We start from the raw sequence: 14,788 nt of genomic DNA, 5'->3' as shown, positions 1-14,788 counted from the left end.
TCAATTAAACTTGAATTCAATTATTATCAACTTTCGACAGAAATCGGTGTATCCACAAACAGCAAATCTGTGTGAGGCTGATTTTCAGATTATCTTTCGACTTAAGTTTCTCTGGGAAAACCAGATAAAGGTTTGTACGTTTCAAGCTTACGATGCTGCTTTTATTGGTATTGTCCGAGCAGCTACGTTATTTAATGATACAAAATGACAATGAACAAAATTGAACTAGTAAATAGCTGTATATTTTTCTGCATTTTTCACAATTTGTCAAGTCAAAGATAAAACGTTTTAGTAAGTAAAAGAAAAAACTATAGAACCAACTTTCAGTATTGAAAAGTTATCAAAAATTCGAATTCAAAAATAAAATCTACTGATTTTTGCTTTTCTCCTAAAAAGGTATAGCCATCTGGCAAAACCGAAAGTATAAAAGTGCTCCAAAAGGCCGAATGGCATATATCACTCGACTCAGTTTGGCGAGCTGAGCATTTTCTGTATGTGTGTGTATGTTTATGTGTATGTGTGTGTCTATGTGCAACTTTTCAATCTCACTCGATTTTCTTGGAGATGGCTGGACCGATTTTTATAAAATTACTCTCAAATGAAGGGTCTATCTAGTTGCCCCATAAAACCCTATCAAAGTTTATTTTAATCGGATTTTCAGCTTGTATGTTATTTATCAAAATGTGAAAATCACTTAAGTTCGTTATCTCAAAAACTACACCACACAACCTAAGAAACCTTCAACTTTTGAATTTCATAAAGATTGGACATGTGGTTCAAAAGTTATGAAAAGAAACGTGTTCTGGAGACAACTTAATCTCACTCATGTTTCTCTGAGATGGCTGGACCGATTTTCATAAAATCAGTATCATATGGAAAGTCTAGTTGCCCAATAAAACGTTATTGATTTTTTTGCAATCGAACTTTTGCTTTGCCTGTTATGTTTAAAAATGTGAAATCCAGCTGTGAAGACAAACATATTCCGAATACTACTTAAACTCACTCTCTTTTCTCAGAGATGGCTGAACCGATTCCCACAAAATTAATGTCAAATGAAAGGTCTAGCTGCCTTCTATCGCTCTATTGAATTTTACTGTAGTCCGAGTGTAACTTCGTCTGTAATGTATCAAAGTGTGAAAATCACGGAACTTCATTATCTCAGAAACTACACAACCGATTTGAACAATATTGTTATCAGATTAACGGACTAGTTAAGGGTTAACTGATAAACGATTGATTCGGTGGTTCAAAAGTTGTGAAAAAAAAGTCATATTCGAAATAAAATCCTACTTTAATAATCGAATCTAAAATGATAGTTCATCGAATGAAATACACTGGGGTCGCTTTTTACGTGGTTGGTTGTACCGCATTTGAAAGATTAGATTAGATATATTTATATTAAACTTATTTGATACAGCGTACAAATAATCTTCCGGATCGAGTAAAAATAACCCCCGTTATTGTGAAAACATCCCGTTGAAAAAAAAAACGCATAAAAACAACCCGCGTAAAAAGCGACCTCAGTGTAGGTATAAACGAGTCCAACCTAAATATGAGTACAGTGACGTTTCGATTATACTACGATAAAAAAAAATTCGCGTCATATATTTTGAAGCATTTTTATTTCATGTTATTTGCATGTGTTAATGTATGTTCGTATGTGTTTGAATGTTATGTTTAAAATGTTCGGTATAGTTTCACTGTTGGCTGCCAAAACATTGTTATTTAGTGAAAACTAAATCCAGCAAATATTATCAAGGTATATTTTTTTCTCAAAACTGGAGTGTTGGTGTAGTCTATTCAAACAAATAATAAGTTCGGATGAGAAAGGCTGGGTCTCACCGCTAGGTGGATTGATTTGGGTTTTTTAAGGTTCTTTCAGAAGGTTAATTTATCCTTCGAAATAGTTTATTCCAAAATAGTACCTTTATATTAAAATGAATACTGGTATGCTCTCAAAAAAAACCTCTTCTAGCTGTTTTAATTGTGTCGTTACCTTTATGAAAAAAATTCGATAACTTTATAAGATCCGACGAGATGAATTAGGATGAAATTGATCACGCACTATAGGAAATGTGTTATTATTCGACATGTACATGATGAAAGATGCTAAAATTGGATGGATGGATAAAATTAGGCAACAAATGGTGAGTTGACAACCTGGAAGGAGCGTCGAACATAGCTTCGGCCCTCACAAGTTCCTATCTCACACCTCCGCGAGTCATATGATTACACTAGACTGCCGGTTGGAACATTGATACAACTGGTTGGTGTTGCCTGGACAATGTTGTCATCCGACAATAGCTAAGTGAGAAGGTGCGACGCGATCATTGGCGCGTAAACCATATTCCTGCGGTAGAGGAAATGCTTCGCCAACCTGAGCGTCTGTTCACCAAGATGGTGCGGCTCAAAACAGCGTCTGATCTCCATGTTAGGAGCGGCTGATCAACGTCCTGGTGGCAGCGTGGGACTCTAAACAGAACTGACACGATGGTCCCCCGGCGAGACAGGGGGTTGGGGAAGGCCCAACAAGCCGCCCCGGAAAACAACATGTTACAAACAACGTAAGAGATAATACGGATCGGAACAATCGGCATAGACCTAGGCAACGAAATAAGGACTACGATTGGAAACTTGGGACATGGAACTGCAAATCGCTCTGCTTTCCAGGATGCGACAGGATAATCTATGACGAGCTACATCCACGCAACTTCGAAGTCGTAGCGCTGCAGGAACTTTGTTGGACAGCACAGAAGGTATGAAGAAGCGGGCACCGGGCGGCTACTTTCTACCAGAGCTGTGGCACCACCAGCGAGCTGGGAACCGGCTTCATAGTACTGGGTAAGATGCGCCAACGCGTGATGGGGTGACAGCTGATCAACGCAAGGATGTGCAAGTTGAGGATAAAGGGCCGGTTCTTCAACTACAGCATCATCAACGTGCACTGCCCACATGAAGGAAGACCCGACGACGAGAAGGAAGCGTTCTACGCGCAGCTGGAGCAGGTCTACGATAGCTGCCCGCGACGGGACGTGAAAATCGTTATTGGGGACATGAATGCTAAGGTAGGCCAGGAGGCAATGTACAGACCGGTAATCGGACCGGATAGCTTGCATGCCGTGTCTAATGATAACGGCCATCGGTGCGTAAACTTTGCGGCCTCCCGTGGTATGGTAGTCCGAAGTACCTTCTTCCCCCGCAAAGATATCCTCAAATCCACCTGGAGATCACCCGACCAACAGACAGAGATCCGCCATAGGAAGCACTGCTGTAGCGCTACTAGGTACAAGGGCCCCGAATTATAGAAATGACTGGTTTGACGGCGAATGCAAACGGTTAGTCGAGGAGAAGAATGCAGCACGGGCGAGAATGCTGCAACACCGCACGAGAGCGAACGTGGAACGATACCGACAGGCACGGAACAGCCAAAACTCAGTCCTCCGAAGGAAGAAGCGCCAGCAAGAGGACCGAGATCGCGTAGCGATGGAAGAGCTGTACCAAGCTAACGACACTCGGAAGTTCTACCTAAGGCTGAACAGCTCCCGTAAAGGCTTCGTGCCGCAAGCCGATATGTGCAGGAGCTTAGACGGCAACCTTCTTACTGACGAGTGTGAGGTGATCGAAAGGTGGAGGCAGCACTTCGACGAGCATCTAAACGGCGATGCAGTAGAGCGCGAGGACGGTATGGCAACTGATCTTGGTGCACGAGCAGAAGACATCAGAATTCCAGCCCCCGATCTTCTGGAGGTGGAAGAGGAGATTGGTTGGCTGAAAAAATCACAAGAAGGTTGTATGCAAAGCCACGACCGCAAGGTTGAAGTAGAATACTTTTACAAGAAAGATAACCCGGCTGCTTGCGTGTCAGTCATTTTTTCTAGTAAATAAACGTTGACCGTTCATTGGCAGTATTGTAATTTCTTTTCGTCTGATATTTTGAATGAAGTTCATTGAATATTTTTAAATTTTGTGCAAATGAGAAGTTGAGGTGCTGCCGAACTGTAATATGCACATTTAATACGACATCATTAAACGGGAACGGAACAAAGGCTACGGTTATGCAGAACGCGAATGCCGGCGCGAAGCGATTCGCCTTACCGTGGTGAAATGTACTGCTCTTTTTAAGGCGAAGTAGAGCTATACATTTCAACAGATTTCGTCTTGCCGAATCGCATCACGCCGTTATTTGCGTTCTGCATGACCGTAGCCAAACACTAAGCGACGCAAACACGTAATAATAATCAGAGTATGCATGTAGATGAAGATAATTAACTTTGGATTATAGCGTAAAACGAGAAAATATTAACTCTTCAAATAATCATTTGTGTTCTTCAAATTTTAGTTGTTCAATTAAATGTCCGATGAAATGTTTGTTTATTATCTGATGAAGCTCTCATATAGGCCAAATGATGCATTCCCAATTTACTAGGTCCATAACTCTGCCGACCGTGCTTGGGAAAGCGCGGTATAACGCCCAATTAGAGGTCGAATTTTGTGTTTTGACAAGGCTTAAGAGTTTTCAATAGTACAATAGTTCGAATGATAAAATTGCAATTTCATGCATTTGGTAAGAATCTTAGAAGGTTTTTTAATCGATTGCTGCAAAAACGAAGGAAATCAATCGAAAACTAACCGATTTATTAGCATTTGAAATATATCTCACTTTTTTCAGTTTTAGATTTTCATTTCACATCCCTATGTAGCCGAACTTCCTGAGAGAAGTATTCTAATTCAAAGTTAAATCTTCATTAATTCATTTTGTTGTCCTTATAAGGACAATTGTTCAATTTATTATAGGATGTAGTGTTTATCTTACATCTCTGTGTTACCTTAATAGTGAGGACTAAGACGCACGGTCAACACAATGAGAAAGGTGTTTTCACATTGAAAACTAGACACGGTTTTACTGGAGGAAGTGTTGGCAAATGCATCTACCGCTAATACCACCGCTGTCATACGAAAGCGCGTCGTTTCATGTGGGGAATATCAGCAACGAAAAATGATACGCGTCTAAGCCTAACCCGAACTGTTTCGCCGTGCTGCTCCCATTTACCTTTACATCGGCCTCAGGGAAGTACCGGCTGCATCTGCATCTACCGCTGAGGCTGTCACTATACTGCTATTGGTACCAAAAGCTATTAACTCTTCAAATAAGTGTTTTATTTGTTCTCAAAAGAACAATTGTTCAATTCAAAATCGGATTTACGCAATCGCATCTCTGTAATATTACCGACAATAATATTCTTCTGAACAAAATGATACAACTGTCCCATTAGGCCTCTGCCATAATAGACGCGAAAAGCGACGCGAACCGATTCGCTCGACTGTAGCCATCAGTAGAGCTCTACATTAACCTGCGGCCGAGCGAATCGGTTCGCGCCGCTTTTCGCGTCTACTATGGCAGAGGCCTTAGAGAAAGTTGCTGGATGATGTATTCACTTCATGCAAGCCTGCTGCTTGATGCTTCCCGCTACCACACTGAAACAGCATTTTAGTAAAGGGAGTGTCGTTGCATCAGCTGACCCTGCTACTATTGATGCTGATATACCCGCTGCAACAGCTACGCTATGCATAGCCATACCACAGTTGTGGCCGCTATACGCTGGCCCAACTGCTGAGCAACTGCAACGCTATCCGTAGCCATGCCACAGTTGTGGCCGCCATTGGTATCCGCTGTACCTGCATCTGCTGGCCCTGCTGCTATCGATGGTGAGATCCGCTGAAACTGCTACGCTTATCCGCAGCCATGCCACAGTTGTGGCCGCTATCCGCTATCGATGGTACCCACTGCTCGCTCCCGCTGCTGCTAAGGGAGGACTGCTGTCGTCGCTGTTCAGAACTATTATGAGCGGCTTCGACTAAAACAGGCTCAACAGGATGAAAATAGGAATGAATTATTTTTCGTACGTGGTGGAATGATATAACTTGAAAAATATGTGTGACTTCATTCCGGCTCAGAGCGATCATTTGATTAGCTCCACCTCTTTTTTCAGTTTCTAAAGTTTTTCCTCAGTTTCGTAGCACGGATGCACAAAAATGATTTCTTGTGAACATTCTGTCGAGCCGGACCGATAGCACTCTCATTGAAGCAACAAAATAACATGTTTTGTGTCGTGTTGTGCAGCTTGGTTGAAGAAAATGTTCCCGTCCCCGTGTCGCATGTAAGCAGATTATTGCGTTCAGTAGACAGTAGATAGTGTATCCAGCGAATAAACACCAATGGTGCTCTCACACACGCAACGGTTTTAACCCGTATCTTATTGCGGTTTGTAACATCAAGCGATTTCGTTTGCTCGCTGTTGCATCATGTTGCAACTTGGCAGCTGGGAGACGACAAACCTTTTGCCTCTCTGGACTGGCCAGCACCAGATTCTGTTTGATTGATTGATTGATTGAATCGACTTCATATTAGCTCTGCATAGTCGAACTAACTGCTTTTGTGAATGCGTACTAACAGGGCAGTTAAGTATTCAATTTCGGTTATGCTGATCGCGCCTTTGCGCTGCCCCTACAGTGGGGGGTTTACTAAATAAAGTGAAAATTAGACAACTACTACAGAATTTGATTGCATCCCGCACAGAATGTCTGCTTGTGTTGATCTAATTTGGCTAAGAGCATTAAAATTTTCAGGAATAATTGAAAATTTAAAAACTTCCATTTTTATCGGTTTGAGCTCTAGGGCATTCGATTTTCCCTCTAATTTTCAAATTTTGATAAAGACGTTATTAAAAAGCGAAGCCACAACATTCCGATACGGAACTTGACCTGCTGTTTATTATTCACAGACTGTAACGTCGTTGTTGTAACACGGCATGTTTTTGATGATTTTCCATTTTCGAATCGATTATTTAGAGTCAAATGGGTTCACTCAATTCAATTACAGAATATCCACTGATTTGGCCTAATAACAAACTTTACGCCGGTACAATTTTATATATTTTTTGATTTGATAAAATCGTTTTTGCTATTTTTTCATGCTTCATTTTTAAAGTCAGTTTTTAAATTTGGAGTCGGTTTTCATTTGAGATTTTCCCTACTGAATTCTTCTTTACTTTTTGGGTAATCAAATCATAATGTATAGTATATGACTACCGAATCAATAGCTATAATCTGTCATACCATTCCCAGTTTTTCCAAGGTTTTCTAGGTGCTAAATACAAAGTTATGTTTAGGGAAATACATATAAATACAAAATTATCTTTGAGGAGTTGATTTTATATTCACACATCTTTTTTCATACTCCTTACGATGTATTTTTAAGTGTCGATTGTGAATATGTTTCATTCGTCTACATCAAACTCTGCATATCAACTGTTGAATTTTAAAAAAAATTCTTACCAATGCAAAGATTTGGAAACCCTCTGGGACTGAACATTGAATTTCAAAACGTTTTGAGACAAGGTTATTGGTAAATGTTCATTATTTTCATTAAACATGTAAGAAAAGAATTTCTATTTCTTTAAACACTAAATAAGAAAGTAATAGAGAAGACTCTCTTGCGAAACTTCATTAAAACAAATTAAACAAATTGAAGACCAACCATAAAATTTAAACAAATAACATAATTAATACTCAACGCATGTTGCGCTTGCGGTTAACAATTGCGAAATTTCAATCTCTTGAAAGAAACTTTTTTTAGTAATAACATATCATCTTCTAGTTTCTAGTTTCGAGTTAACTCGATAGTGCTGGTGAACACAGGTTTTGCCCTAGAGTTCAAATTGGAAAAAAAAACAAAGTTTATGGCTCTTCAGCCATTTATGTGAATTTTTCTGCTCCTAGCAAAAATAACTTTTTTAGAGACTTGAATGAGTTTTCCCGTAAGCAAACGTAGAAGCGAGAAACCCGATGATCGATTACTCTGCGGCCTTTTAGCGCACTTCTGCATTTACTAGGGGCTCCAAAATTCACACGCATGTCTGAAAAGCTATAATCTTTTTAGGGAAACTTTTTTCGCTTTAGTCGACCAGTGTGATTAAGAAGAATTTGTGTAAAAAATGCTAAACAATAAAAAAGACTATCAGGACTTACAAAATCTTAGTTGAGGGTTAATTACGTTAAATTTGTAGATGTGAGTAAAGTTCGATAAAAGAACAAAAAATGTAATTTTCAACGATGATCATTTCCTACCATTAAAGAAATACTGATGAATTCGCAGGAAACCACAAAGCTTTTAATTTCAGAGCTAGTTTTTGAGCTTTTGCAACAAACCGAATTAAACCGGTCTAACGACGATCAAACAAGAGCAAATTTAGCAACAAGCAGCTCGTGAGCCAAAATAAACAAATTTTAACCTGAAATATCGTTATTTTCGTTCCCAAACTAGCTGTAAATGATAGTTTTCAGTACAGAAATCATCATTTATCTTTAACATATCGAAAATAAGCACATTGCCAAAAGAATGTATGGATTTCAATGGTGATCAATTTCACCCCCATTTACCTCATTGTACCTTATAGAATTATCGAATTTATTTCATGAAGTAGACGATAGAAATTTCACCAATAGCCATAGAGGCTTACTGGAGGACATACCAGTACTTGCTTTAAAATTATACTATTTTGGGAAAGATGTACAAGAAGCTAGTTAATTGGAAATTGTTATTAAAATTGATCAATTTCACCCCGTTCCATGGTACTACTGTAAATCAATCGTTTACAGACTCCTACAGACAGAAGTTTGTATGCTGGTTTGCGAAATTTGGAGATGGTTGAAGTGCAAATACCCCAGAAATATTGAAATCTATCAAATAACTTGTTTATTTTATTATAAGGTATAAAATAACAATGATCAGCAAAAACATACATTTTTAGATGGTTGATAAGTTTGTAGAAGGCCATAATACTTGCAAAAAGTAAGAGCGGAAATTTGGATTTTTAGTGCCTTTTCATACAAAATTTTATGTAGCTCGTAACATGTAAGCAATAGAAATATGATGTCTCTGGCAAAAAATTTTGTTTTGAAATCTCCTAAACTCATCTATCTCAATTTGATCATGAAGTAAATTTTCCATCTAACATTTGAATGGATTGTTACTCATCTTTTTTATCAAAGGATGTGATTTTAAATATCTTGCAATTCCTCCGAATTTACGTTGTGGCTATAATTACATTTTTTTTAAATAACGTGTTCTTGACAAGGCACAGTTTTTAATAATTTACATTTGAATCACTATTTAAATAATCGCACGAAAACGGCAAAATGAATAACGTGTAATGTTTGAGTTTTGATTGTAAACTATTTCCAGAATTCTACATGTTAATAATGATGCTATTCTACAAAGAGTTGTGCCAAATATTGAATGTATCGTATGATGATAAAATCGAGTGAAAAAGGTGATTAAATCAAGGGTGTAAAAAATCTGGGCGATTACTGGAAAACGTACTCATTTAAAGAGAAAATCTAATCGACATAGGAATATACAGGGTGATTGGTTTCTTGTTGGGAATATTTTCAGGGGTGGATGGAGGGCCACATTTGATGAAAAAATTCTTCTACGCATATGCCCTACTGTTAATCTACTCGGAGTTGTTCCACTTTGAAGATTCTTGGATGCTCTTCCATAAAGTGGCTCTAACTCTGGGGTCATACCTCTTAGAGAAATTCTCGTACAAAAATAGCAATTCCCGAACAAAAATAGTAATTCTAGTACAAAAATCGTTGATGACAAAATAACACCAACACTCGACTCATAAATTTAAGTTGCCAAAAAAACTTAAAATAAAAAGAGTTGATCAATTTATGCATCAAAGCAACCATCCTATGAGCAAAAAATATAAGAATAATTGAAAATTCAAATTTAATCTTACTTCCACACCATCACGATGAAAGAGCGGAAATTTATTAATATAAGGAGACACATAAGCGGGGGCCTAGTGTGGTTGGTAACGTCTCCGCCAACCACGCTCGACGCCTGGGTTCGAATCCCACCGCTGACATAGGTGTCGATGGTTGTGAGGTGGCGTGATCCACTCACAACCAACCCAACTGGTCTAGATTCAATCCTAGCCGACACCGGGAGATTTTCTGAGGCGAAAAATCTCTGGGATCACGCCTTCCATCGCATGAGGAAATAAAGCCGTTGGCGCCGGTCCGTTAATAAACGGGTCGTGAGTTAGGGTCCTGGGTGTGGAGTCGCCTCCCTGGGCGTCGGTGATTGGCCACAACAGTGGCGGAACTAGACCGACGGAAAATATGCGAGAATAAAAAAAAAAAAAGGAGACACATGTGTCTTACTTTACATCAAAAATTTACTCAGATTTTAAAGCGGACTGAAATTATAAAGCTACAAGAGAGCTTATTTCTGACAGCATTCGTTAATGTGTTTTCATAATCAGAAATATTCGCAAATTCAATATGAATTATATCAAAAATAAAATATCAGCTGATACTACAATTATCAAATTTTCCACATGAATAATTTTGCAATTTTATTCATTTTCTGTTGTTCTTTTGAGTGATATGAAATAATGTTCTGAAATATATTCAAAAGACATTTCACAAATAATACCAAGTACAATGAATCGACAACTTAATATCTGCAAATTTAATTTGAACCCTCATTTAATTCCCAGTCCTTATAGCCTAATAAACGTTTGTATAAAATCACAATTTCTTACATTAACGTTTCACTTCCCAAGCACGATGCACATCTATGTTTTCGACTGCAGCCAAGTATCAAGTTCCGTTTGTGCGTTGCCTTGGTTCGTTTTGCAATTGGTTTTCCAACGAAAACGCTCGCGCTTAATTTACCTCGTACCAATAAACTCGACGATTAACATATTAAACTTTTCCTCCAAATCGGCTCCGCCAGTTGCACTTTCGATTAAAATACACTGCACCACACTTTCGACTATAGTACCCTTCGTTTCTTCCTGTCCCTAAGCTTTCCAAACCACTTTTCGCCGCACAATAACAAATCTCGGTCACTATTGAATTTGATGTTTTATTGTTATCTTTCTATCGCATCTTTTCACCAAATCTAATCAACAATACTTTTCTTCTCCCTATCTGGTTCCACTTGTTGCCAATCGATGGGCAAATTTCTCACAAACGCTAATATTTATCTCATTTTCCACCAACTAACAGCTTCCGATCACTACCGTTTTACTGTTTACTTCTCCTTTGTTCCTTATCGTCATCGTCTCCAACATCGATGGCCGGTCAGTGTTCGACGGTTTTCGTTTCTGTTTTGCCGCCAAACGGAACGAAAATAGAAGAGAATTACGTAAAACCGCTGACGGCAGAGGAAGAAAAAAACCGAAGACTCCCACACCTGCGTCAAGTCTATCGCGGGGCCAATTTTTGTTCAGTTTTAGCTCTTAATCGCTTCACCAATTCGTAAATTTTCCCTGCTTTTAGGCTAAGCCAAATAACCACTTACATCAAGCTTAACTTTTTAGTGTCGAATAATTGCAGCTTCTTCTGCTAGACGATTTTTTGTGTTTCGTTTTTTTTTTCAGCGTTTGCCCCAAAGCTTCACAGACTCGGGGGTGTTGATCGTTTGCAGAGGATGAAACTTTTTCGTACAGCAGCGCGGAACTGATGATCACACTCCTTCGGACACTTCACATCTTCATGGTTTCGAGTGGATGTTTAAGTTTTTCCTGTGCTGTGAAGGCGCTGAAAAAAATGGAACTACTTAGGACGCCGGACTGCTGAGTAACTCGTTTCACAAACGGTCACTCTCAGCTGGTTTCACTACTAAACCGCGTGCAGTCGTTCAAATCATATCCACGTTTCGTGCAGCACAGCGAGCCTTAAGCCATGCAGTTTACGTATACATATGTATGTATTTTTATTTTTATTATTATTTTGTTTTGCCCTCACTAGTTGCTGAGAAAAAGTGCACAACTTGGGATTTAATTGTACGTGCGGCTGACTGGTGCTGGCCAGTCCAGAGAGGCAAAAGGTTTCAGCCGTTGCGATTTGCGTTAAAGATTTAGTTAGAAGAACTGAAACACTTTTCGCTTTGCCAATCAAAAAGTCTCCACTATTTGTAAACTTAAAGAAAATCGAAGCACTTTCTCTCACTAAAACTCTTGGTTCTGGCTCGATCGAGGCACAGTTCTCCTCATAACACCACCAGTAAATTTTTGCAAAATATTCCCAAAACGTAGAGACACTAACAAACTGTTCAATTTAAATAGTCCAACCAACATTTAAAGTTTCACTATCAAAACTCCATTAAACCGCGAATAAAAAAGCCACTTTGATCTTTAAACACACTGAAGAAAGAGAGTTTCTGCACAAACTGCACAAAACGGCCCACCGAAGAAAAGCAAGCAGCGGCAGCATGAGAACCGCAACAGTTCAGAACAACGAGCTTATCGAGACGACGGTTACACGTTAACTAATCCGTAAAATCTGAACCCGAGCGGAGACACCTTCCTCGGTCCGGCGAGAGTCCGGGGTGCGCGATCGATTCGCGGGTGCTCAGTCTACTAAGTGATCGCGTGCTTGACTCAGACTCGCAGCAGGTGGAGTGACTGCGGCGCGGAAGCAGGGAGAGTTGCAGCACACGTACCGCGACACAACTACACACTCGCGAACCGACCTTTTGACGACGCGCAACAGTCGACTTCTGAGAGGCTTCTATTCTGTAGACGCAGCGCAACACTGGCTCCAGTTGCCAACGGATGTCGCACTCAACTCGATCGATCGGGCGCGCGAACACACACCTCCTCCGCGGGGTCTGACCTGAACGCAGTCTGAAACAGCAACGGACTGCTTTTCGCTGCTGGTCACCACATCGGCGCGACCTGCGAAAGAAAACCCGAATGCCGCTACCACCACCAACAACAATGCCATTGCTGCTGCTGCTGCTGTTGCTGCTAAGAGCTTAACCATGCTCAGCTCCCATCGATCGTAGCAAAACGAAAGGAAAAGCTCTCAGTTTTTTTTTTCGTACATTATTACTGGTATCAACTCTCACAAGAAGCTTAGATTTTATGAAAATGAAAATTTTAAATCTCCTCACACGTTAGGCGAGGTGCGACCAAACTTACTCGCGATTTCTTAGAGCTTGATTTGGTTCGGCGGCATTTGTTTTACCAGCTGAGTGGCAGTGGTTCGTATATGAGGTAATGCAACATCGTGATCGTGATTTGCGTGTGTACGCTTCGCGAGCAAATCAACTATCGGAGTCGCGTGGGGTTTTCTGTTAGAGTTACCGAGTTTTTGGCATGAAGTTTTTACTCTGGTTGATCGCTTTTTTGACGTGGGACACGTCTTTGTTTACTATACTGGGATGCATTCTGTAAAATTGGAATGAAACGGGCAAATGTTGCGTCAGATTTCAAACGCTAATAACAGCATAACCACATGATGGATAACAATAACCAATATGTTGTTGGATAGATAAAATGTAGAACAATTTTGTAATGTGTTTATTATCACTCTAATTTCATTGCTAAGCGGTAAAATTGATAATAATTTCAATAACAAATTTACGCGAATAATGAACCAATTACCTGCGAGCATTCCTAGCACAGACGACGTGAATGGACACCATCCGTTCCCTGTGATATTCCCTGTATCAATTTCGAAATAAAAATTGACAGAGTCTCCCCGTCCCAATAGGTCTATTTATTTTTGCTTCCATGAGCTTAGACTAATATGATGTCTCGAAGGTAAAAGTTTTCCTAAAAGTTTGAAACAATACCCATCCTTGAACAATCTCTAAGCCTGCGTGTTAGGTACTGTAGAACCTAATAAAAACTGATGTCTTGAAAGAAAACATTCGTATTGCAGTGGTACACTTTTGTTTGTACATTTCTATTCGTATGCAATTGAGGAAAAACTACAATGCTGCTGTTGATGGTGATTGAAAGTTTATTTCTTAAATATGATTGCCATGAATTACTCAAAAAGAATTGTAAATTTTTGCAACGGATATTTATTTAATTTTATCTTCGATATTCACTAAATAATCGTGACCGGATAGTATCGAAAGAGTAAATTCCTAAAAATATACATTTATAGAAGAGTAAGAAGCTGCAAATGCTTATGATTTTTTAGTTTATTTAGTAAGATTCGTACAGAATCTCTTTTTATATTTCAAAATTGTTAGATGATATATTATTATTCTAAGCTTTACCATAATAAACGTATATTTCCTGTCTTCGTAATACAGCGAATGTAGTTGCAGGCAAATGAAAAAATTGTCAAGCAAAAAATAAAAATGTAATTGTTGATTTCTACGATTTTTTGCTGGAACTTGTTAGGAATTTTGTTCAAAATATTTTCTTATGTTTTCCAATTGATGAACCTTTGTAAGGGCTTCCATATTATTTTGAAAGTAAGATCCATACTATAGATTTGATTTAGTTAGAGTTAAATAAGACAAAACCATTCATTATGATAACGTAAGCATTATTGGATTTGGTTTTTGAGGATATAGAGATAATTCTGACTTTGACGCATTATGAGAAATTCTTGGTGCTTCTTCAACAAGCACGATATGCTTGTGCCTTGTTAAATACATATTTTTTGCACAAAAAAAAATACTAAAGGCATAATATCGCCAAATATAAATGATATTTCTTCGAGTGTTGTTGAATATATTCCAAAAATTGATTTCCAGGGGAGGCTGAAAATAAACACATTGATTCTGTCTGCAGACTCTGTATATTTTGTAACAAAAAATCCCCTAATTACAGTGTTTAGTCCCATGTCACCATTTCATACAACCCTAGGGCTGTATACCTTGTAGTATTTTACTTACGCCTTTATTATCTCTGCCAAGCAAACATCTTAAGTATTTATGACAAATATCCAATCACAAATGGTC

The 14,788-nt window shown here is 38.9% G+C and overlaps 1 protein-coding gene across 6 annotated transcripts in view; it reads right to left on the bottom strand.

The window, feature by feature from the left end:
* LOC129720721 (A disintegrin and metalloproteinase with thrombospondin motifs like) overlaps nucleotides 1-12,647 on the bottom strand; it is a 379,962-nt gene extending 367,315 nt beyond the window's left edge. For all 6 annotated transcript variants that reach the window (XM_055672349.1, XM_055672350.1, XM_055672351.1 and 3 more), the window contains exon 1: nucleotides 10,617-12,647. The gene's annotated coding sequence lies outside the window, so the exon portion shown is untranslated. The remainder of the gene's footprint in view (nucleotides 1-10,616) is intronic.
* Between the last annotated feature and the right edge of the window lie 2,141 nt (nucleotides 12,648-14,788).

Source organism: Wyeomyia smithii, chromosome 2, assembly GCF_029784165.1.
Source record: "Wyeomyia smithii strain HCP4-BCI-WySm-NY-G18 chromosome 2, ASM2978416v1, whole genome shotgun sequence".
In the NCBI taxonomy this organism is placed as follows: domain Eukaryota; kingdom Metazoa; phylum Arthropoda; class Insecta; order Diptera; family Culicidae; genus Wyeomyia; species Wyeomyia smithii.
The sequence above is the reverse complement of the archived record's forward strand: the minus strand, read 5'-3'. Positions and strand labels throughout refer to the sequence as shown.